Genomic DNA, 22,758 nt, shown 5'->3' with positions numbered 1-22,758 from the left:
CCCGGGCGGGCAGAGAGGCGTCTGTGCCCCGTGACTGTGGGGCTCACGGTGCATGTGTGTGTATCCTGTGCTGTGCACACCGTACACTGTGCGGACGTACTGTGTACACATCCTACACTGGGCGTACTGTGCATATCTACCGAGGTGGCACTGTGCGTTCCCCACACTGGAGAGGTGGCAGAGCCCCGTGCCAGCAAACAGCTGACGAGTAAAGCAGGAGTGGGAGTAGAACCCAAACTGAAGCATCAGCTCCCCCACAGACATATCCTTGGCCAACTCCCTCAGCAAGGCCTGCAAAGGGGGCGGCAGGGCTACCCAGCACTGGGTGTTCCAGGTTGTAATGCTTGTTTTTACATGTAAGAAGCAAATTAGGAGTTCTGCATGCAAATTATTATCTGTCCCTAAGACGATTTCCAAGTAGAATACCTATTGCGATTGTCATTTTCAAATGTTTTGAAAGACTTAAGTGCAGCCGTACCTATGGGGAGGAGAATGCTGGGATGTGCTTGTTTTAGACAACATTTGGCCTCATAATTTTGGTTGTGTTATTGTTCAGCTGCATAAGAACTGCTTTTGTATTGGGCAATCAACAAACCTTAATTGGAACAAAGCAGCAAATGCAGCAAGTGGAAGGAGTGGTGAGAGGGTTTTAAGTCTTGCGTTTCTTTTGAATTTTGTCACTGAGCTCTAAAGCTGTTTTTAGAAAAACAGATGGAATGATGATTACTGTTTCTTTTGGTTTCTGAAGTCCTTTGATAAAAGGTATAAGGTGAATTTGGTAACAGCTGAAATAATTCTCAGCTAAAACCATTCTGCAATTTAACAACAGCGATTGTTGGGATTACACAATCTCAGCTAAAGTTTGTTTGGCTGTGTCACAATTGATTGGTTTGGCAATCTGATATTTTCTCAGGAGAGTGTATTTATTTTTATTATTGCTCTGAAAGATTTTATTTATGAGAAAAGTGACTATCAGTGTGTGTAGATGTGTATGATTGCTGGCAAAGGTTTGCAGAGATGGTACCTAGAATTTGCAAACAGCCTGAAACAATAGCTCTGAATGCTATGATTTTTTTTCTTTCTAATTTTAATGGAATATTCAGTTTAAAACCTCATAAATGAGATTTACATCCTACTCATGGAATGTGCAAGTGTTCAAACACAATTATCTCTGTGATTTTAATTCAGTGGTGCTCACCCGAACAGTAATTGGTTACACTTGTTTAAGAATATAATTGTACAAGCAGCCCACTCCCACTTAGCAGTCCTTCTTTCTCTTCCTGGGGAGTTACTTGGTTTCTTCAGAGCTGATTTGATTATGGAAATAAATCAGCTGTATTTCTGTGCATGAAGAAATGACTGCAGTAATGCTGGTAGAAGAGAGTTGTGCATCAGTTGGCTAATGTTGCAGTGGAGTGTCAATGAATGAAGGACAGATGTATTATAATGAGAAGCAAATAGTTCAGATGATTTTTTCCATGTTTGTATTTCAGAAAAATTTCTGGACACTGAAAATGTCTCAAAGGGAATGGTCCCTGCTGCTGTTTAATCTCTCACTTTTCTCCTTTGATGTCTAGTGGGGCTTGTATCTGGCCCTCATTATTGAATTAGTTTAGTGCCATTTTATTTAATAAGGGGTATGTTACTCATGAGTAAACTACTTCTCCAAACTGCATCATTTGCAGTTTGCAGCTTGCTAAAATCAGTCTGAGCAACAAACTGCAGAGAGGGTTGACTTGGCCAAGTATTACAGACTAAGACTGTTTAAATATGTTTATATGAAAGTAAGGTCATTTATTATGTCTGCTCTTATTTTGACATTTTGTGGGGCCTCAGAATAGCAGGGAGAAAGCAGAATAAAACCGATTGATTTCTGCAAGTGAACCTGTTTGTGATGGCAAGAGGACCTTGGAGCTGTAGAATGCCCCTGTCCATGGATTGCTGTCACTGGAGGTCTGACTTCCTCTGCTGTGCTCCTTCAGGAGAGAAGGCTGTTTGTCAGCTGCCTCAGGGACTGGAGGTGTAGGAGTTGGAGTTAGCTGTGGCTAAGCCTGAGCGGAAGCCCAAATAGCACTGGAGGACTGAAGAGGTAAATGAGCAACTCTGCCCAGAGTCCTGTTTGTGTTTTTCGGGGGAGAGCTCTTTGTGTTACTGAGGTGTGGGAAGAATCCTGAGATTAACTGAGCTGCTTCTGCCCGATTCTGGACCTCACTACTATGGCAGCAGGATGTTTCAGGTTTGGCTAAGTCATTGAAGAAACACACAGTTGTATCTGTGTCAGTTTTCAGTGGAGTCTGGAGACCCATACTGTTGGGCTCTCTCAGACCCTAGCTGTCTACAGGGCAGCCCTGGGCAGCCTGTTGTGCTTCTGATCTGCCCTACTGCTTTGTGGACTCTGTCTCGGTGCTCCCCTCCAAACTGGAGTGGCAGTTTGAGACCAGTGGCAAAGTGCTTGTTGTGTTCCTAGTGTGTCTGCTGCATGTTATCCTGTTTCCTAGACATACCTGGCCGTAGGCAGAGTTTCAAATGAGTATAGGTTGACCAAGAATTGTTCAAATACTTTGAGATCCTCCTTCACATTCACTTTGCCAACATCTTCCAACTGACATGTCTGCCTATGGCGAGCATAAGGAGGATATTTCTACAGATTCCCAAAGTCCTGGAAGCTGTGAGGGATGTTGGTGACATGGGAGGCCCTCCTTGAAGCAAGGCTAGTGCTTCACTATGCTCCTTGTGCCCAAGGCCTGCCCTGCATGGGAAAGCAGTCTGTCTCAGCCTCTTGTCCTTTCACATCCTTGCTGTGCAGGAGGGCAGGCTTCCTTGTGCCCCTTCCAGGACTCATGTCTGATCCCGCCCTGGGAGCAGGCTCTCTGTAAACAGGGAAATCGATGACACGGTGGCCACAACTGTAAGGGGACAGTCCTGGAGTGAATGTTTGGGGCACACCAGAGTCTCTGTGAATTTTGGCACTTGAACAAAAGAGGTGTAGTTGAAGAGAATTGTAAGAAAAGTTTTGCTGGTTACTTCACCGTGACCATGTGATAGGAGTAAAGAACAGAGCAGTCCTGACTGAGCTGCTGTTCAGACCATCTCAGAGTGGGATTGCATTCATAGCCTCCATCTGCCCGATAGGCAACATTTTGGAAACATGCCCATGGCAGTTGCAGTAGAAAATTGAGTAACTGTGTGCAAGAGTCAGCTACAAGAAAGCCAGGAGAAGTTTAAGTGTTCAAGGAGCAAGTGAACTGCAAAGAGGGTGCCTAGATACACATTTATTAATATATCAGTATATTCAGCAGCTGAGGCTGTGACAGGCTGTGTCTCCAGGCAGATCTTCCATCTTGACATGTTTGGCTGTTCCAGAGTTCATGACTCACACGTGACTAACTTAAAACTCCCTCCTAGACACAGGAGTGGCTGGGGAGAGACAAGGTCTCATGTTTTCAGGTGAGTGAAAGGGTGCTCCCACCAAGGGTGCTGTGACTGTGTCTATCTGGGTCATACATGGCCCCTGTGAAGAACCCATGACGATGAGACATTTGCTGCGTGAGACAGGGCGTGTAATTTAAGCAGCATCCCTGTGTCACAACCTTCTTGTTTCCTCTCCCTCACCTGTGAATGTAAATACCTACATGAACACAAAGCTGGAGACAATTCATCCTTCCAGATTTCCTGGAGAAGTGTGCACAGAGCAATAGGGCTATTCTAGTTTTGATTACAGGCAGAAAGAAGCAAGTAGCTGAAAAGATCAAGGTAAGCATTAGTTAGACTGTACATGACGTGGCAGAGTGATGAGAGATTAGTGATCCGCAGGACTAGAAAAAGGAGTATGATCAACATGAATCCCACAGGAGTCAGGAAGGCAGTTTTCAATGAACTTGGAGTTAAGAAACCAGCTAGGCTAAATCACTCAAACTGGAGAGACAAACCTTCGGGAAAGGAGAAAGTAAGTTAGGTTTTATGCCGGCTGTTGGGGCTGAAGCTAAAAGTACAACAGAAGCATGTGAGAACAAAATCAGAAAGACCATCATGAGATGAAATGCAACTAGTGAGCAAAATAAAACTCCCATGTCACTCCAGAAGCTCATTAATTGTGTGACATAGAAAGTGTACTCTAATTGTAAAGTGAGAAGACTAAAAGGTGTCAGGAATGCAGAACTTTCTAGATTTTACTGTCTGGGGTAGTAAAATAAGGATGCACTAGTGAGGTGCATTTTCAGTTAAGAAAGGGTAGAATGTTTAAGCCACGTATTTTCAAATTGACCTATTGAATTCTCTCTTTAACTATGTCCTAGAGTATTTCACGCTTTCACTAACAGAATCCCAGTGTCAGTAATAAAGGTATTTGAGAAGTTATGGATGCTAGGTAGGATAGAGGGAGGCTGTAAAGTGACAAGCCTGCCAGAGAGAGGAAGGAGAACAAAAAGGTATGGCATTATTAAGCAAATAAATTTTTCTAGAAAAATAGTGCAAAATATCTTTGTATATTTCTAAAAAATAATATAGGGATGAGTAACTGGCAACAAGAACTCACATCTCAAAAATATGATTGCCCTTACAACCACAAGACAACTGACACATTTTTTGCTGTGTCAGTTACTCTTCTCTATCTTATGGATAGAGAAGAGCTCTAGATTCAATATGTCTTGATTTTCAGGGAACTTCTTATGTGCTTCCCATATGGAAATTAATAATGTGTGTTCCATGTTGGTCTGCAGCTAGGTGCATGCAACACTTCTTGTAAAACCATAGTTACAGAGTGGTTTTCTATCAAAATGGAAATGTGTATCAAGTTGGATTGCACAAATTCAGAATCTGGTGATGTGGATGTATGCGTATAAAAGGGAAAATACTTATCAAATTCACATATGTATCAGGCTGGGAGGAAGTTGGTATGCTGGAGGGCAGGGGAAAAATAAAAAATTATCTTCAGTTAGAAATATGAAAAAAAATGTAAAGTTATTCAGCCAAAACAGATGCAGCTCGAGGCAGGAATAATCAGCTTGTAGGGCAAACTGATTAGGTAGAAATTTTGTACAGTAACTCAGGCTTTGAGTGGTCACAGACTGGGTGTGAGTCAACCATGGCTTGTTATTGCAAAAAAAAGATAAGCGTTCTGCTAGGATGAGGATTATAGAGTTTGCAAGACCTGGCAAGGAATTCTGCTTTGCTTAACAGTTGTAAAACTAGTTTTGAATGCTGCACGTGAAAAATTATGTGGACCACCTAAAGAGCAGCCAGAATGTCAAGGGACCTAGAGGAAATAGTGAATTATTTCATATTGGTTAATTAGGAAAGAGTAAGAGTAGGAGAATGATGACAGTCTGCAAGTATACGAGAAGTTACTTATGAGATGGGAGTAACTTCTTTTCTATGTCCACCAGGAGCAGAAATTGGATATTTTAGGTTAAACATTAGGAAAAATGTTTTTGAAGGGCAGAGTACTGGAGGGTAGAGTACTGGAAAAAAGTTGCCAGTGGTATGATCATAGTCTGTTATTATCACTTTAAGAACAGCCTGTGTGCATCTCCTTCATAATAAGAAATTTAATAGGTAATTTATGAGGCTGTTAGTTTGTGAGGACCCTTCAGTCCTCTGTTTTGTTTGTTTTTAATGTCATAGAATCACAGAAGTGTTTGGGTTGGAAGGGAGCTTTAAAGGTTGTCTAGTCCAATCCCACTGTAGTGAGCAGGGACACCTTCCACTAGACCAGGTTACTCAAAGCCCTGTCAACCTGAACTTAAGCACCCCTAGAAATGGGGCATCCTCAGTTTCTCTACGCAACCTGTTCCAGTATCTCACTACTCTCTTCATAAGAAAGTTCATGCTTATATCACATATAAATCTTCTGTTTTAAAGTTTGAAAATGTTCCCCTTTTCCTATCACTATAGGCCTTGGTAAAAAGTGGATCCTGTCCACCACTACACCCATTGTCCTGTCATGGCCTGGAGCCCATGCTACTCCATTTGATATTAGTGGAAGGTTGCAAACCAAAAAATCCTCCTCATGATCCTGCTCCTAGTTAAAGTAATTCACATATGAAGCACAGTGCAACTTCTTTGGTGTAATCTTGATCTCATCTTCACCCTGTTGGTTGTAAATAAAAACTTGTGCAATGTTTTTGAGTTTTCATTGTGCATAAACCCACATCTCTCTCTTTTTTTTTTTAATCCCTAAAGCACATGTTGTAATACTCAACTGGTCAACAATCTCCAAACATCTGCCATGACTAAATACAGGAAGCCTCCTATGGGCATTGTATTTGGTATCTGGTAAACTCTGAACCTGAGAACTTCCAGTCATTTCTCTTGTGAAATAAGTTCTTATTGCAGGCTTTTTTGTTAAAAATATTATTTTGATACCTCTGTACTTGAAATACAATCAGTTTTCAACTAGATTAATCAAAATAGTTAAAATTTTTTTGTCCCTGTTAGGTCCCAGTTATTTATGTATACAATATGAGTAAACAATAATTACCTTTACTAATAAAATTTTCTGCTTTGTGTGTGTGAAGAGAACACGGAAAGCAGTATTTAAAATGAGTCAACATGTTTTGTTATAATTGTTGTTTCTTCCTTTGAGAGAAAACATCCCTTTTTATTGTTTGCTTTTGATAATAAAGTATTAGGGCTCAATAAGGCAAAAAAAAGAAAAAGTTTCCAGTTGTACTCATTCTAGCTTGTAGAAAATGGCAATAGTAAGTAGTCACGGAGTGGACAATACTTTTCTCCTTGGAGTTTGGCCTTTTCAACATAAAGATCACTTTTGTAAGGCAATGTGAAGATGAGTTACTGCTTAAGCTCAGCTGAAAGTACTTTTTTTTCCCCCTACTCTGTAGCCTCTGTTGCTGGCCAGATTCAGCCTTATGAGTTTGTTGTTTTTTGTTTTTTTTTTAAATTAGGGAATGCCCTGACAGAGAACCCAGTTATGTCTATGGTGCACTGTTTTAGTTTACAAAATATGTTCACAAAGTCCTATTTCCCTGGAAAGAATCAAACTACACAAAGCATAATGTTTGCTTATAGTTTGTTCTTTCAGCTTTCTCCTGGAGGCATGTAACTGCTGCTTCTCTTGTTCTCCATGGCTTTTTTTTCCTGTTTATTTGCTGAGTGCTGATGACAGACAGATATGCACTGTCCTTCCTAAATATACTCAACCTTTGCATTCACATTCAAACCACAGTGCTACCCTTTATGCCACATATCTTAGTTCCCACCCCAGACTTGCCATGTTTGTCTGGGTTTCAGCCAGTATTTTTTGCTGTGTCAGTTACTGATAAATCAAGGCAAATTTAGCATCATTAGATAATCCTGTTCTGCCCACTATTTTCAGCAGCGCCCATAGAGCAAAGTCAGTGGCTATTCCCAGAAACGGCAGATCTACAGGATGAATTTATATTAAACATGAAGCATGTATTTTCAGTAATCATAGTGTTCCAATTGCTGCAATATATAGCAGCATATATGCTGCATTTGTTTGTTGTAGTTTTAACCTTTTGAATGAAAATATGCTATCACTTCTGAGAGAAGAGTATTCTTTCTCCCACTGGTATTTCCCACAGGACCTCAGGAGAGGGCTGTCTGAAACTGCTGCTTCCCGCAGCAGCAGCAGAATGGTGCTGTACTATTGCTGTGGGAAGCAAGCACCCCCAGAGCACAGCTTCTGCTGAGTCTTGAGCTAAGTAGGAGGAAAGGACAAATGGTTCTGCTGCTCTCGAGTTGGCCCTTTCCTTTCCTGGATGCTGTGAGTTTCTGCATTCTTCCTGAAGTCCTGATTTAGCTGTCCTGCAGCTACTATCAGAACTGCATGGTCTACATTTGTGTTGGGCAGGGAGTGCCCATGGAGTTCAGACCGTATCCAAAGGTGAGAAAACCTGCAGTTTAACAGTGGAAGAAAAGCTCTTGTGGGTGGCAATAAATATAAATGTATATAAGCTGGTACATCTGAAGTGGCAGAAACTCCCCTGTTAGAAAAAATGGCATCCATGAGTGTTCAAGGATTTAACAAGACAGTCTCTGAAATGCAGTAAAAATCCTTCAGGGAAGAAGAGAGTACAATTTTTTTGTAACAAGTTGTGGAACAGACTGATTCTTTCAGTGTTACCACATCTGTGGCTCAAGACAGCTAGCTGTCACACCTCCAGGTAAGCTCCTTGGTGAGCAAGTTCTTCAGCTGACCTGACTAGGCTCAGATGGGATGCCAGCAGCAGCTGTGGACACACCTTTTCATTAAGTCATGTGTGTGATTCTGTGTAATGAAGGAGAGCTTTGTCACGACCTAATTACAATGAAAAGCAAATCACAGTGGCTGACTGCAACACCCCGTGATGGCAGTAAAAGTTTTACCATTGTATTTGTGTACCAGCTTAACATATCATGACCTCAGTCTGCTTGTGCAGAGACCCAATGAACTAGAGCTCTTATAAAGCTTCTGGGATAAAATAAAATACTGTACCAAAATCTGCTCTGAGTGATTTCAAGTTTCATGCAAATTTAACTCAGCTATCATGGAATTTCTTTCTAGTTGCACAGTTGCAATCAAATGCACATCTTTTATCTCATTTGTCTCCTAGCATCAGAAATATCTTAATTCCTTTTGTTTTTCTTTATGTCATTTCACTAAAGCTTCTTTATCCTTTCTGCTGAATATACATTTGATTACTAAATTTAGTGCTTCTCTTCACACAACCTATTTCTTTTGAGTCTTAGTGTGGTTGCTTGGATACGCTTTTCTACATGAAGACACTTGGTTTCTTCTTGCTTTTTTTCCTGTGCTTTGGGCAATACAAATGGATTACTGATTTTTTGGGGGGAGCCTTTTAAATGTAGTAGTTGGTTTCCCTGACACCTTGGTTGCAGCAGAACTTCTGTCTTTGCAGATCTGTGGATTTAGATATAATATACCCTGTGTAACACTGAACATCTTACTATTGCATTTCTTTTCTGTCAGTTACAAATAAGGCACAATTATGCCAAGTAAAGGCCAATCACTGTGTAACTTATGAAAATACTAATATTTAGAGATAAACAGAGAAATACTCAGTTTCATTTTTGTAGTGCTGTGGCTGCAAGTTATTTCCTGGAACACCTTATATGAATTCTTCTGTTTCAGTCACAGGATAGGGAAAGTAAGTATACAGAAGGAATAAATCAAGCATTTTAATTGTGACTGAAGTATTCTTACACCTGTATGGAGTTTTGCTTAGGACATTTTGAAAAAGGTATAGTAGCCTAGGACAAGAAGAAGTTGAAGGAAGGGTGGCAGAAACTTTCAGAATTAAAGAATAACTACCATGTTATTCTCTCATGTGTTGAGAAGTGAAATAGTTTAGAATTCTTAGCCTAGAAGAGTGATGATGGAAAGCAGTACAAGAAAAACCTTCAAAGCGATGGATGGTGTAGAAAGGCAAACAAGAAGCAAGCATTCACAAAACCTCACAATACAAGAAGTAGGAGCATCCTGTGAATCATGATATAAATGAAAAAATCATCAGGAAGTACTTTTTCACCTGACAGAAATAGTGGAATGTGGTGCTGTTGAAGACTGAGGAGACAGAACTGTAGATAAGGGAGTAGGCAATAGGAGTTGTTTCTTGATTGGCATTGAAGATAATGGCCAGAGACAAATTGCACCTCAATCCATTGGTCACTGATGGCTGGAAGCCTAAGGAAACAACAAGAAGGTTCAGAGCATGTTGCTAGATTTTTGTATGGCTTGTATTCTGATTTATGTAATGTATAAATGTATATAATGTCTGGCCTATGCTGCCGCATCTGGATTGCTACTTGTAACTTTGCTAATTGGATTAAACATAGCACTTACCTCCATGTGCTACAGGCATATCTTGATTTTGTTGTGTTGGGTGTTTGGTAATGTAGAGCAATTCTGAGAAGAAAGGGGAAACTTTTAAAGTTTACTCTTGTCAAAACATTCCATGTGCTTACTGGTGTGTGGCTAAGTAATCACACTGATGTCAGTTTATTTAATACTGTGTATTTTCTTTGTAGGCACACCCAAATTTTCATTATGGTTTGTACTGCTGGAGAAATAATAGAAAGATGTATGTATGAAGGTGTTTCTGTAGGCTGTGTGAAAGAAAAAAAATAATGCTTATGCTTGCTAATCAAAATGAGAAAGAGATACACTGTCATGTTCTTGATGGGTAGCTTCTTGGGTAGAGAACTGTTGGCTTTTGAGGCTGATGCAGAACACTTGTCTCTTGAGAAAACAGATAAAATGCCCGCTGAGCTAGAGAAGCAAAAACCTAAATAAGCTCCTTAAACATGTCTGTCTAGTACCATTTTCACTGCTGTGTGATGTATCTCTCCTGTACTCCCACTGTTGCTTCAGAACAGTGCAGGTCTGTCTTCAGTCCTGTGGTGTCCCTACGAGCCCTCTGCAGATATCTTTGATACCCAAGGGTGTGTCAAGTGGCACCAGATCACACAGATAATCTCTGTGAGTGGCAGCTGAAAGGTCACCTGGGGAGCTTCGGCTGACACTCCTTCAAATAACAAAAGTGTGGAGGAACCAATTCCTCACCTGGATGTGTCAGAGCACTGATGTGCAGGCCCGAAAATACAAACATTTATACTTCAGTTACATGGGCTGAACTTAGTGGAGTCAAGACAAATAAATCACATTAAAAAATCATGTGTGTGTGAGTTATGTAAGAATGGACTCCACACTGTATAGAGTACAGTACTGGATACATTACTTGGATTCAATTTTTACTTGATTTTGGTATCCAGTATGGAAGAAGTAAAAGTAAAGGTCAATTAAAAACTAAGGTATTGTTTCTTCTAGTCTTTTAAGGAGCTATACTTTTTAAAAAATTTTCCCCCTTATTCAAGTGTGCTCAAATGATGTTGAATTTGTCCTATACCAAATGTGCATTTAAAATAACAAATGTTATGTTAAAGTATATGGCTTTTGAAATTAAAACTGCCCAATTTGGTGAAGTACCTTTATTACCTTCTGTATCCCTCAGAAAACTGAATGATGTCACAGTGAATAAAGCAATAATTAAATGTAATCATCCCATGACAAACAAACAAATTAATAAAACAACAATTTCAGATCTACATAATATACTCAAGGAAGATAGTAATGTACAAAGTAAGCTGAAAAATATGCATAAAAATAATTTAAATTATATTGTGCAAATAATGTTACATCTTACCATAAGAGCTCTGTATTTTTTAAATCAATGTTAACAATTTTGAAACTTAAGCATATTGTTTTTCTTCATATTTATCATACAACATTACTTTGGTTATATAACAAAGTCCCATGACGATATTGAGGTCTCCTGAAAGATCATTTAACTAAATGGGGCACAAATACTGTCCATTGAAGGCAAACACCTTTCACCTTTGAATTTAAGGTCCTCCTTTAAAAAGGCAGGGAGGGATGTATATTTGATAACTTTGCTAATGATCAAGGAAAAAAATCCAGTGTATCTGGTAACTCAGTATTGCTTATTAACAGGTGCCTAAGCAAAGGATAGGCAAAATCCAAGTAATATTCACAACATGTCTTTCTTCTGGCTAGATGATGCTGACATCTATAGTATTCCAGCATGCTGGGTCAATGCTGTGAAGTGGATCATCACCTTCAGTGAGAGATACTGTTACCGACACCATCTAATATTGCCAGTACCCATCTTAATTCTGCCATCTACTGATCTCCCTGCTTCTAAGATTAAATGCCCAGAATGTTCTAGATCACATGTTTTAGATGTTTCAAACCTAGGTTAGTGTGAGTTTCCAGCTTCTCTGAGTTGGTAGAGCTCTGCAGCTGCACACGTTCCCAGGCATTTCAGAGTACACAATCATATTAAGCTGAAACTGGCCCAGAACAGCCTGCTCTACCAGTTGTTGCATAGATCCATATTTCCAGACATACAAAGATCCTCAGTTCTGCAGGTCCTGCCTATCTGGCATGTGGAAAACCATCTCTCTCATATTTAACCAAATGTTTATGGTTAAATAAGGGCAGCTTTTCAACCCTTACCACCAGTCCTTTATAAGTGCATGAAGGGGTGCCTGAGGGATTGCACATTACTTGTGCACTCACTGGCATGGTGACTGCTTGTGGGCACCTGAAACCTCCCTACTTAGTCTGGAGGTGGGATTTCAGTTCAGACAAGCTGGTTTCGCTGGGGGAAAGAACCAGCCCTACTTCTTACTTCTGTTAGCAAGGTATCAGCTTCAGAGTGACAACATAAATGGGTGCTGACAGTCACTCAGTATTTCCCAGCATTTCCAGAGTGTCTGGAAGAGCAGTCAAGTTCTCTCAGAGTCAACCATGCTGTTGCAGGTGTGGATTTCATAAAGCAATGGATGAAGCCTCCCACACCTCCCCACTGGCCTTTACCAGGGCATTCCCTCCTGTAGTCCAGGGAACTGGTGCAATTAGTGTAGCACTGCAGCTTCTCACAGAGCCACCAGTCCCAGGCACCTGGGAAGAAGCTGTCCCTAAGAAAGGAACATCTCTGCCTGCACTGCTGGTCCATGCTGTTGTGTGTGCCTGCCCCAGGGGCCTGCCTGCCTTCTGTGCCTCCAGGGCGGTGGGTTCTTGCCACACAGCTCAGTATGGCCAGGGTGTGCACCTGCAATGCATGGCCCCACACAGAAGAGAGAAGCTCTTTGTGTAGAGCCTCCATGCAAAGCTTCCTGTAAAGCTTTATGTTCCCATGAGCTCTAGGGCCTCACAGGCAGTGCGAGTGAGACTCGCTGTGACTCACATGCATCTTTAAACACACCCACTCACACCTAGGCTGGACTGACTGAGATTGTACCCAGACACCTGACACCCTCATTAAAGCTGAAGTGAACACAGGCTCCTGGTTATGTAACACAGTGCCTAAGTAAAACATTATTTTTCCTGAAAACAGAAGAAACCCCAAATAGAACTCGCATTCCGTTCTCTGTTTCTAGTACATGACTTCAAATGCTCCAGGCAAAAGATTTTTAAGGGCAACATTAATTGTTAATCTTGTTTTGACTTGTACTTGACATTTGACATTATGAATGGAGAATTCTTTAATTTAATGTTTTGCTTAGATTATTTCACTGTAGTAGCAGCACAAGGGAGCACTCCCTTCTGCAGCTTAAAACAGGGCAAATACTACACTCTTCTGCCATTTCCTCTTGACAAACACTAGACATCTGCTTCAGTAGAAACTGATAACAGAAATAGAATTTCTGTTTTCTACCACACTGCATTTCTACTTGCTGATTGGAGATGATTTTTACTAAAATAAATTCTTCCCAAAATTAGGTTTGCTATATCTGAGTGTGCTTCAAATCAGATTGTAGAATTATAGATTACAGAAATAAAAGAGAAATTCTAAGACCTTGATAAAATCAAGGGTTTTCCGTACAGACTCATAGTACTAGATTTTAAGTGAAACACTTGATACTGAGAAAGATAATATACTAGTCTCTAATTAGTTGGAATTTTTATGAAATATCTTTAACATTGCAAATATTTTGTATCTGGTGTTGTTGACTATAGCAGACAGGTTAAACATTTTTTTCAGATTCCCTTTGAGTGCCTTGTGTTCCCCTGAACTGCCAGAAGATATCATGTATCTTTATTACCCTGTGCTCTGAACATTTGATGACAGCACTGGGACCCACGTGAACGCAGATGTTGAAAAACTGTACCTGACTTTGCATTCAAGGAACTAGCTGGATACCAAAAGTACATGCTGAACTAGATCAGCACATGCAGTCTGTTAACAATAGCATATGCTCACCTCCTCATTCTGTCAGTACTTTTCTTGTCAGTATGCTGTAGAAGAGATCACAGCAAAAGGCTTTCTCTTTTGACTCATCCCATTTTTCTTTAATAGCTAGTCTTACTTCAGTGATTGCTAAAATGTTTCGCTGACTATTTCAAATGGTGCTATTTTCATTAGTTCAATATTATTTTCTTGGTGTTGTTGGTTTCTAAAGAGGCAAGGACCATAATTTTGTGAAGTCCAATGATCACATTTATATTTTGATCAAAAAATTAAGAGTGATTTATTCAAGGCCTGCAATTTTTATTTGTTTTGAAGTCTGATGAGTAAACACCTCTATGCATGAAATTGGGGTCAGCTGAAAATGAAGGTGAAGACATGAATCTGAGTATGTGATGTAGTATGTAAAACTAGACTGACATCAGGAATAATGACAAGTTTGGGTGCTTAGAAATAGCAATTAATAGCAGTAGGATACCTGTAGTTTTTTAGTTTTACAGTTTTCCAAGCAATGGTGAGAACAGTCAAATAAACAGGTGTACAATTCATATCAGGGGGTAGCAGTTAAACAAAGAAATTATATGCAGACTTGGAAATGTACCTTACAGTGCAACATGTATGCTGCATGAAAGGAAAACAGATCTCAGTATCTTTAGATTTAAAACTGTTGGACAGCTGTCAAATCTATGATAGCTTTGCCAGCAGTATGCCAGTGCTACAGCCCTTGCCTAACTATATAAGTGAGCATATTTCCCTAGAGAAATCAGTTTATGACAGTGTGAAGAATCAACTAGAAAACTGACAGAACTCATCTTCTCATAATCAAGAGCTCCATAAAAGACCAGTTCCCAAGTTATGCTTAAAATTACTTAAAAATTAGAGTAAAATGGATTGAATAGAGGTGTGGCATGTGCAATCAATACAGACGACCTCATGAAGTTGTCTGTAAGAAAACACTTAATAGTTCACAAAGCATGATAAAAATCACCATGTGCATATCTGATGTCATTTGGAATGGCTGATGGTGTTCATTCTCTCTGATTTTGGTTTGCCTAAAAGCCTCATGCTGTGGTTGTCCAACAGCTGAATTCAGGCACAAGAGGTGAAAGACAACTGGAATCATTAACTTCTTCAGCCCTCCTACAGCAATTCCCATTCATAATTCAGAGCCCTCAGCACAGGACTGTAAGGGGATTTATCATGTCGTTATCTTTGGTGAGTGTTACTTTGAAGGTAGTGGCTGGAGGGACTTTTTCTGAATAACAAATCCCTGAACTTGTCGTGCCCAAACCTCGTTCAAGCTCTTTCAGCTTTTTAGAATAATCTTCATTCAGCTCCTAAATCCAGGCAGAGATATTATTAAAACAGGTATTTGAAAAATACAAAAGGATGAAAGTCTACATCAGGTAGTATAGTGAGGGACTGCCTCTGTGAGGCACAGCCTCAGGCATGGTATCATGGCTACTGATGAATCCACACTGCACATTTTGGTAGAATGTGTTACATTATGCTATCCAGTAAATCATAGTAATTAACCAATTGACTGCGCAGTACTGTTTCTAGCCATGCACTAACAGATAAGCCAAGTATGTTCTGCCCAGGTGGAATGACAGACACTGTTCTCTATAATACAAAATATGCACAGAAAGAAAATTATCTTAAAATTGAAATATACAAAATGTACAGGATTTTTTTTGTTGCTGTTTTTACAGGTCATGCTAAATGCAGCCTTTACAATTGATGAAGTCTACAGATGAGAGAAAAAAAGGTGTCATGTGCCAGTCACTGAATAGAGGCAGACCAACTGAACATACTGAAAATTCCAGTGATGAGTTACTTCTGAATGGACCAGTGATCATAGGATATAGGATGCTATTCCACAGCAAGTGGATGGTGAAGTCTAGTAAACTACATTCTTCTAGGAACGAAGGGATAGCTAATAGAAACAGAAGGCCATACAGATTAATCAGAAGCACTGTAATCTCAGTAACCTCATGGCTCCATTCGTCTAAGTGCAGCAAAATTCAGCCCTTTTTGCTCCTGACACTATCACAATGATGTTAACTGTCCGCACTCCAGTGGTTAATTGTGAAGTTTTTACATGAATTCATATATCCTTTTCACAAGTTCAGGGAGGCTCTGTAAGCCAAAATTCTAGCTCACCATTTGGGGCATCCTAAACATTGACACATGCATCTCAAAAGAAAATCAGAAAGGATGCATTGTTTTCAAAGTTCTGCAATGAAATCTGTAAACACTTCTTCATGTACAGTAAAATTACTGACTTCATTCACTTTCCCAAAACATAAAGATCATTTGGCTTGCTGGATCTCCCTCATCATTGCTCAGCTACTATTGCAGGCTACTCTACTATTGAGGAAATAAACATAGAATCATTTAGGTTCATTTGGAAAGGACCTCTAAGATCATTGAGTCCAACTATTAACCCAGCAATGCAAAGTCCATCACTAAGCCATGTCCCCAAGTGCCACATCTACATGGCTTTTAAACACCTCTGGGGATGGTGACTCAACCACTTCCTTGAGCAGTCTGTTCCAAGCCTTGACAAGCTTTTCAGTGAAGAAATTTTTCCTCAAACCCCTTCTAAACCTCCCCTGGAGCACCTTGAGGCTATTTCCTCCTGTCCTACTGATTGCCTGGGAGAAAAGGCCAACCCCCACCTTGCTACTCCTTTCAGGCGCTTGCAGAAAGTGATAAGGTCTCCTCTGAGCCTCATTTTCTCCAGGCTAACCAATCCCTGATCCCTCAGCTGCTCCTCATAGGACTTGTGATCTCGTCCTTGCACCAGCTTCATTGCCATTCTCTGGATTTGCTCCACCATCTCAATATCATCATTGGGTGAGGGGCTTAGAACTGGACACAGGACTTGAGGTGCAGCCTGACCTGTGCAAAGCCAGGAACAGGGAGATCACTGCCCTATTCCTCTAGTCACAGTACTTCTGATACAGACTAGGATGCTGTTTGCTTTGATAACTTTAAATTTATTTTTCTTCACATATAAATGATGAATAACATCTTAGGCATGTTTTATCTTTTACTTGCTCCTCCTGGGTAATAATTTGAAAAATGGTTTATCTCACTTTTTCCTGGCTTAGGCAGGCTGATCCTCCTCCTTTTATGTTGTTTCCATTTTGTTTGACTGGACAGGGTTTTTTTGTTCCCTGATGATCTTATTTGGAAATAGATACCTAAGTGAAAACTAAATGTTTCTAATCAGATGGACACAGTGTTAAATGGAAGAGATGTGTCTTCCTTGTACTTTATAGATTACAATCAATCAGCTTTGCTGTTCAGTGTTTATGAATCAAAGCTTTCATACTTTAACAGAAACAGTACTTGTACTGCCTGAACACATTTACATGAAAATTCCTGTCAGAATGTAAAAATTTTTCCAAGTGTGACTCAAAAAATAACTTACCCTCCATTTGCAGGAATGCAATTTAATCATGTTTATTACACTTTTGGAAAGATCCTGTATAATCTGACAAAAAATGTCATTGAAAATTGGTGAAATGTCACTGTATCTTACTGTGAGAAACACATTGATTGAAATTTAATTACTAGAATTTTAATGTAATTGTTATTAATAACATAATATGGTAATTTAATGTTAGCCTTAAACTTTAGGTATCTCATTATCCATTTTTCACTCAAATTAATATGTCATTAGCTTGTGAATTAAAAGGCTATTTTGCTGTTAGTTGCTCCTTGCTTTTATGATAACACAGCATTCCATTATGGCTCAAAACCTAGGTAAAGGTAAATCTTATGAGAATGATTGCTATTATATATGTCTTCAGATAAGAGTCAATATTAATCTCATTACGTGACTGTGAAGTATGGTTGTCATACTATACATACATCTACATGCATTTGAATTAATGAGGATTGCTGCATGGAAAGGTGCTTTCCTTGTGCCAGCTCTTGAACCTTTATCTGAGTTTATTTAAATCACTGAAGGAGAACAAAGCAACAAGCCAAAAGTGGGTGGTTTTCTATGGAGCTGGTAAATTGAATGGACTCTGAGATGGATCTGGTGAATGCCAGAGTTGGCTTTAGTGTGGGGCAGAGCCTTAGATCTGACAATGTGGAAACTGGGAGAAGGAAATGATAATGGTGGACTGAGATCTCACACTTTTAGTGGCAGTGAGATGTTGGAGGGGTTCAGCTAGCCATTGAACTACACCCAAAATACGGTTGCAGTTTCAGCCAGGTGTAGAAGCCAGTTCCACTTTGTGGTAAGTTAATAGGTTATTAATTTAGTTCAGTACTGTGGTAGTCATTAGTCCAGGGAGAAGAGAGTTAACACAGAATAAAAATAAATCCTCTGCTCTTGAAATTTTCATGGATTCTTTTCCTCTCTTCCCCCCCCCCCCCTTTTTCTTCCTGCCTTACCACAGCTCATCCATTCTACTATGTCTGCAGTCTGCATGGTGCCTGACAGAGACAGACCATGAAAATGCTATAATCAACCGGCAGAATCACAGGCTGGACTACAGTCACTAACAGATACAAGCTTAGGATTTATATTTAGCTATAGTGCTAGTGCAGTTTGCAATTTAGGATGGGCATACCTCATTCATCTTTAAATTAGCTAATCCTCTTAAGAGAAAATTTCTAGCCTCTTCAACACTGTGATTGGCACAAAGTAATTTACTTTTTGCTATCATGGTGAGACTGTTTCCACTGCGCCAGCAATGTATGTGTGTGTAGATTACTTTGTAGACACACCCACTATCTATTTATGAATCCTATTTTTCTTCTGTGAATGCAGCATTATGTGCTAACTGTTATGCATGGCTAGCAAAATGTGAACTTTCTATAGAGAAACTGAGACGGTAGCAGTAAAGAATCCATTGCATAGAAAGAATGTGACACCTAGTGGATACACGACATTGAGGAAACGTGACAGTCTCATCAAGCAATATTGCTGTAAGATGACTCCGTCCAATAGAAAAATAAATTTGATAGCAGAAAAGAGATTGATTTTGAATGACTATTTGCATGTGCCAAAGTAATTGGATAATGTCAAGTTCCCACTGAAAACTCATAAATGTAAGAGGTGTCAGAGATAGTTATAAGAGAATTGTTTGTAAACTCCTAGAAGAACTGAAGACGTCAGGCCAAGAAAGCCAGAGGCCCGAAGCCCATGAAGACATTGTGGTTATTCATGAGACACATCATAACTGGAGATACCCAACATGCAAAACACAAGAATAAGGTCTAAACCCCCTTTTTGTTAAACCCACCTCTCTGTTACTGCCATGCTACTTCTTCAGGACCTGAGAGATTTCACAGTAGGTGATGCTCAGAGATGAGTAACTATATGGTGAGGCCACTGGAAGCTGGACAAGACTGAAACACAGTTTAAAAAGTCTGACATTCTGCCCAAACTAACTGATACAGATGGTGTCTGTCTTCTACTCTCCATTCAGTCTCTAGTACCTAAATTTCAAGTATTTGCATATCTCCAATTTTCATGGTGCCCAGACCCTCACTGCTTCACTGGCTATAAATACTAGAGAAATTCATCACCAGAAGCTAGTATTTTATCCTCACTACCAAATAGAAATCAAAATTTAATCACAAAATTTACATTAAAATATCTTTAATTCAAAATAGGCTGAAAACTCTTCCCCAAGCCCCACAGGGGAGCATACTTTGATGGCCATGTCCTTTGCCTGCCACCACTGCTTAACAGTTACACTTCTCATTTCCTAGCTACAAATGGATGCTATATGCTATATGCTTGGAACTATATTCTGTACAAAAGTCTTGGTATCAGGATGCAAAAATGTTCCCATTTCCTGTACAAAACAATGTTTGGAAAAGTAACTGACCCAGCAGAAGAGCAGGATTTTTATAACTAAAGCTCCAGAAGGAGGTTTGGATCACGTCTGGAGAAGGACATGAGCCAGCAGTGTGCCACGGTGGTGAGGAAGGCCAATCTGGCATCTAACAGGAATAGTGTGGCCATCAGGACTGGAGAACTGATTGTCCCCCTGTACTTAATACAGGTGAGGCCACACCTTGAGTGCTGTGTCTGGTTCTGGACCCCTCAATGCAGGAAGGACATTGAGAGCCTCAAACGAGTCCAGAGAAGGGAATGGAGCTGGTGAAGGATCTGGAACACAAGTCCTATGAGGAGTGGCTGAGGGAGCTGGGTTTCATTAGCCTGGACAAGAGGAGACTCAGGGGTGACCTTATCGCTCTCTACACCACCTGAAAGAAGGGTATAGCCAGGTGAAGGTTGGTTTCTTCTCCCAGGAAACCAGCACAGGGCAAGAGGATGCAGTCTCAAGCTGTGTGAGGGGAGGTTTAGATTGGACATCAGGAGGAATTTCTTCACAGAAAAGATGAATAAATATTGCAATGGACCATTCAAGGAGTTGGTGGGGCCACCGTCCCTGGAGGTGTTTAAGGAGAGACTGGATGTGGCACTCAGAGCCATGGTCTGGTTGACACAGTGCTGTTCAGTTACAGGTTGCACATGATGGCCTTAGCAGTCTTTTTCAGCCTAACTGATTTTGTGATTCTGTGACGGAAGACAGCACAGGCAGCAAAAAGAGGAAATAAGCGAGAGGATGAAGTGAAAGCTCGCAGCCCATACAAGCTGAAACGCTGACATTGGAGCATTTTTAAGACACTTACATGGGAGTATTTTGAAAGGCCGCAGAAGGGGCGGGCGGGCAGGCCGGGCCCGGCAGGGGCGTGCCCAGCGGCAGCGGCGGGCGGGGTCACGCTGGGCCGGCCCGGCGCCCGTCCTGGCAGCGCCGGGTGCCTGCGGCCGCCGCCCGCCTCTGCCCCGCCCTGCCCTGCGGATGTGGAGCCGGCACCGGCGGTGAGTGGGGAGTGGGCGGCCGGGATTCAGCGGGAAGGGGCTCTCGCTGCCTGCGCCGCCGCCAGGGGAGGAGCCTCCGCCCTTCCCGCCCACCCCGCCGCGGCGCGGAGCCAGTGCCGAGCCTGGGCAGCCGTGACGCCCCCGGCGCTTCCCCCGCCGCCCCGGCAGCGCTCGGGGAGGTGCTGGCGGCGTGCGGCCGCCTTGGGCTGCGGGGCAGCGGCGCGGGGTGGAGGCGGCCGGCAGCGCGGCCGGGCTGGGGGCAGGCAGTGAGTCACTGGCCCGGCTGGCGGCGGGGCCGGCCGGGCTGCTCTCCTCCCCCGTATTTGGTTCCTAAAAAAGGAGAGCAAGGCGCAGCCTGGCAGCGGGAAGGAGCCGCCTTAGAGCGGGCACTGCCCGGACGTGGCGGCTCCCGGGGCAGCCGAGCGGGCGGAGGCTGGGCCGTGAGCCCTGCTCTGACCCGCCGTGCACCGACACGCCCTGGAAAAGGGCTGCAGCTCCTTTTGCCCTGAGCTGACAAGGTGGTCCTTGGTCATGGGTTGGAGTCGGTGGTCCCAGAGGTCTTTTGCAACCTACCTAATTGTGACTGCCCCCCAGCCATCCAGTGAGCGCGGGAGCGAGGGGGTGTGAGGGCCTTTTTGGGTTGTTCCCTATGCTCCTGGGTATGTCACTAGTTACACGGTGTGTAGGATGAAAGAGGCCAAATAACCTCCCAAATTACCTCCCATAAGGGTCTATGCTGGGCTTTGGACAACCTGTTGGAAAATCCATTTGGAAATCACACAGGCACGGTTTGGAAGAGTGCTTCAGCTCTGTTGTAGTTTTCAGTAGTAATAAGCCTGAAAATAACAAACTGGAAGAGACTGGTTTTGGCTTAGATATTAGGAAGAAATTCTTTACTGTGAAGGTGGTGAGGCACTGGAACAGGTTGCCCAGAGAAGCTGTGGGTGCCCCATCCCTGGCAGTGTTCAAGGCCAGGCTGGATGGGGTTTTGGGCAACCTGGTCTAGTGGAAGGTGTTCCTACCCATGGCAGGGGAATTGGAACTAGGTGATCTTTACCTCCAAACCATTCTGTGATGATTCTTACACAGGCATCATGCCAGGGAGGATGATTCTGAAAAAATGATAGGAGCCAAGTTCACTGAGTAGCACACTTTATTAAAAAGGCTGTTTTCAGGTGATAACTGTTCTGCAAAGTGATATTCTTAACCAGTAGGTATTATTTAGTAATTATCTAGTGCTGTTCATTCTTTGAATTCTTTAGAAATGACAGCATACACAATGTGTCAGGTGTAATTTTAGCAAACCCCTGCAAACCCCTGATTATGGATAGTGATGCATTAGGTGCAGTGACTTGCCAAGACAGTGTAGTTAGTCACTGACAAGCTCAGTTACAGTGCCTCATCCCTGATTACATTTTTCTCTGTCTGGTTCATTCTCTTTGTGCAGATACACATCTGAAAGTTCAAAAAATATTAATCCAATGCATTTTTTTTTTAAAGACATGAGTGCTTGGGTTCAGAGCTGTAAATCTCTATGTTGCAGAATTGTGGAAAGGCAAGTGTAACTAACCAAAACTCCCATTGAAATTTGGCTTGAAAGGTTTTTTTTGTAAGTTGAAATTGACAAGTTGAATAGACTTGTTGATTATGATATCCATATGTTTACAGTATCACTGTGTTTTGTAGGATAATTTATATTAAATACTGCCGACTGGTTTGTCCTGGAATCACAGAAGTATAATGGTCATAAAAGCTGAACTGCATCCTTAGAGCAACTTCCTTAGAAATTAAGTATTTTAACAGGAGTGGGGAAACTGCTTAAAGGCAGTGGGTAAATTCCCTTCTTCAGCCAAGTTAATAGCAAAAAAACCCCAACAAAAAACCCCAAACAACAACAACAACAAAGAAAAAACCAAAAAAAAAACCCCAAAAAACCACAAACAAACAAAAAAAACAACCACCAAAAAAACCCCAACCAAACCAAAATCACCAAACCTTCTTCTCACTTTTAAATTTAGTAAATTAAATCTGTCATAGGTTTTTTTGTTTGAGTTTTTTCCCTTTATTTTTAATGGAGTAGGTTAGTTACCAGGTGTATGGTTTTCTATCAACATCTCTAAGTTGCTTTATGAAGCATGATACTAT

The 22,758-nt window shown here is 41.4% G+C and overlaps 1 protein-coding gene and 1 long non-coding RNA gene across 4 annotated transcripts in view; one reads left to right on the top strand and one right to left on the bottom strand.

Moving 5' to 3' along the window:
- Window positions 1-2,954: 2,954 nt before the first annotated feature.
- Window positions 2,955-20,509, bottom strand: LOC134556184 (uncharacterized). Its single transcript, XR_010081598.1, has 4 exons — window positions 20,424-20,509; window positions 9,824-9,886; window positions 9,510-9,664; window positions 2,955-3,612 (listed from the first exon to the last, which is right to left on the bottom strand). It is a non-coding gene; the product is annotated as an uncharacterized LOC134556184 (long non-coding RNA).
- Window positions 20,482-22,758, top strand: part of ANO10 (anoctamin 10) — a 121,093-nt gene continuing 118,816 nt past the window's right edge. For 2 of the 3 annotated variants that reach the window (XM_063408485.1, XM_063408465.1), the window contains exon 1: window positions 20,482-20,613. The gene's annotated coding sequence lies outside the window, so the exon portion shown is untranslated. Of the gene's footprint in view, window positions 20,614-20,759; window positions 20,880-22,758 lie in introns of those variants that run through there. The other variant, XM_063408476.1, reaches the window with a different exon arrangement.

This window comes from Prinia subflava, chromosome 1, assembly GCF_021018805.1.
Source record: "Prinia subflava isolate CZ2003 ecotype Zambia chromosome 1, Cam_Psub_1.2, whole genome shotgun sequence".
Taxonomy (NCBI): domain Eukaryota; kingdom Metazoa; phylum Chordata; class Aves; order Passeriformes; family Cisticolidae; genus Prinia; species Prinia subflava.
Note: the sequence above shows the minus strand (reverse complement) of the source record. Positions and strands in the feature narration are given on the sequence as shown.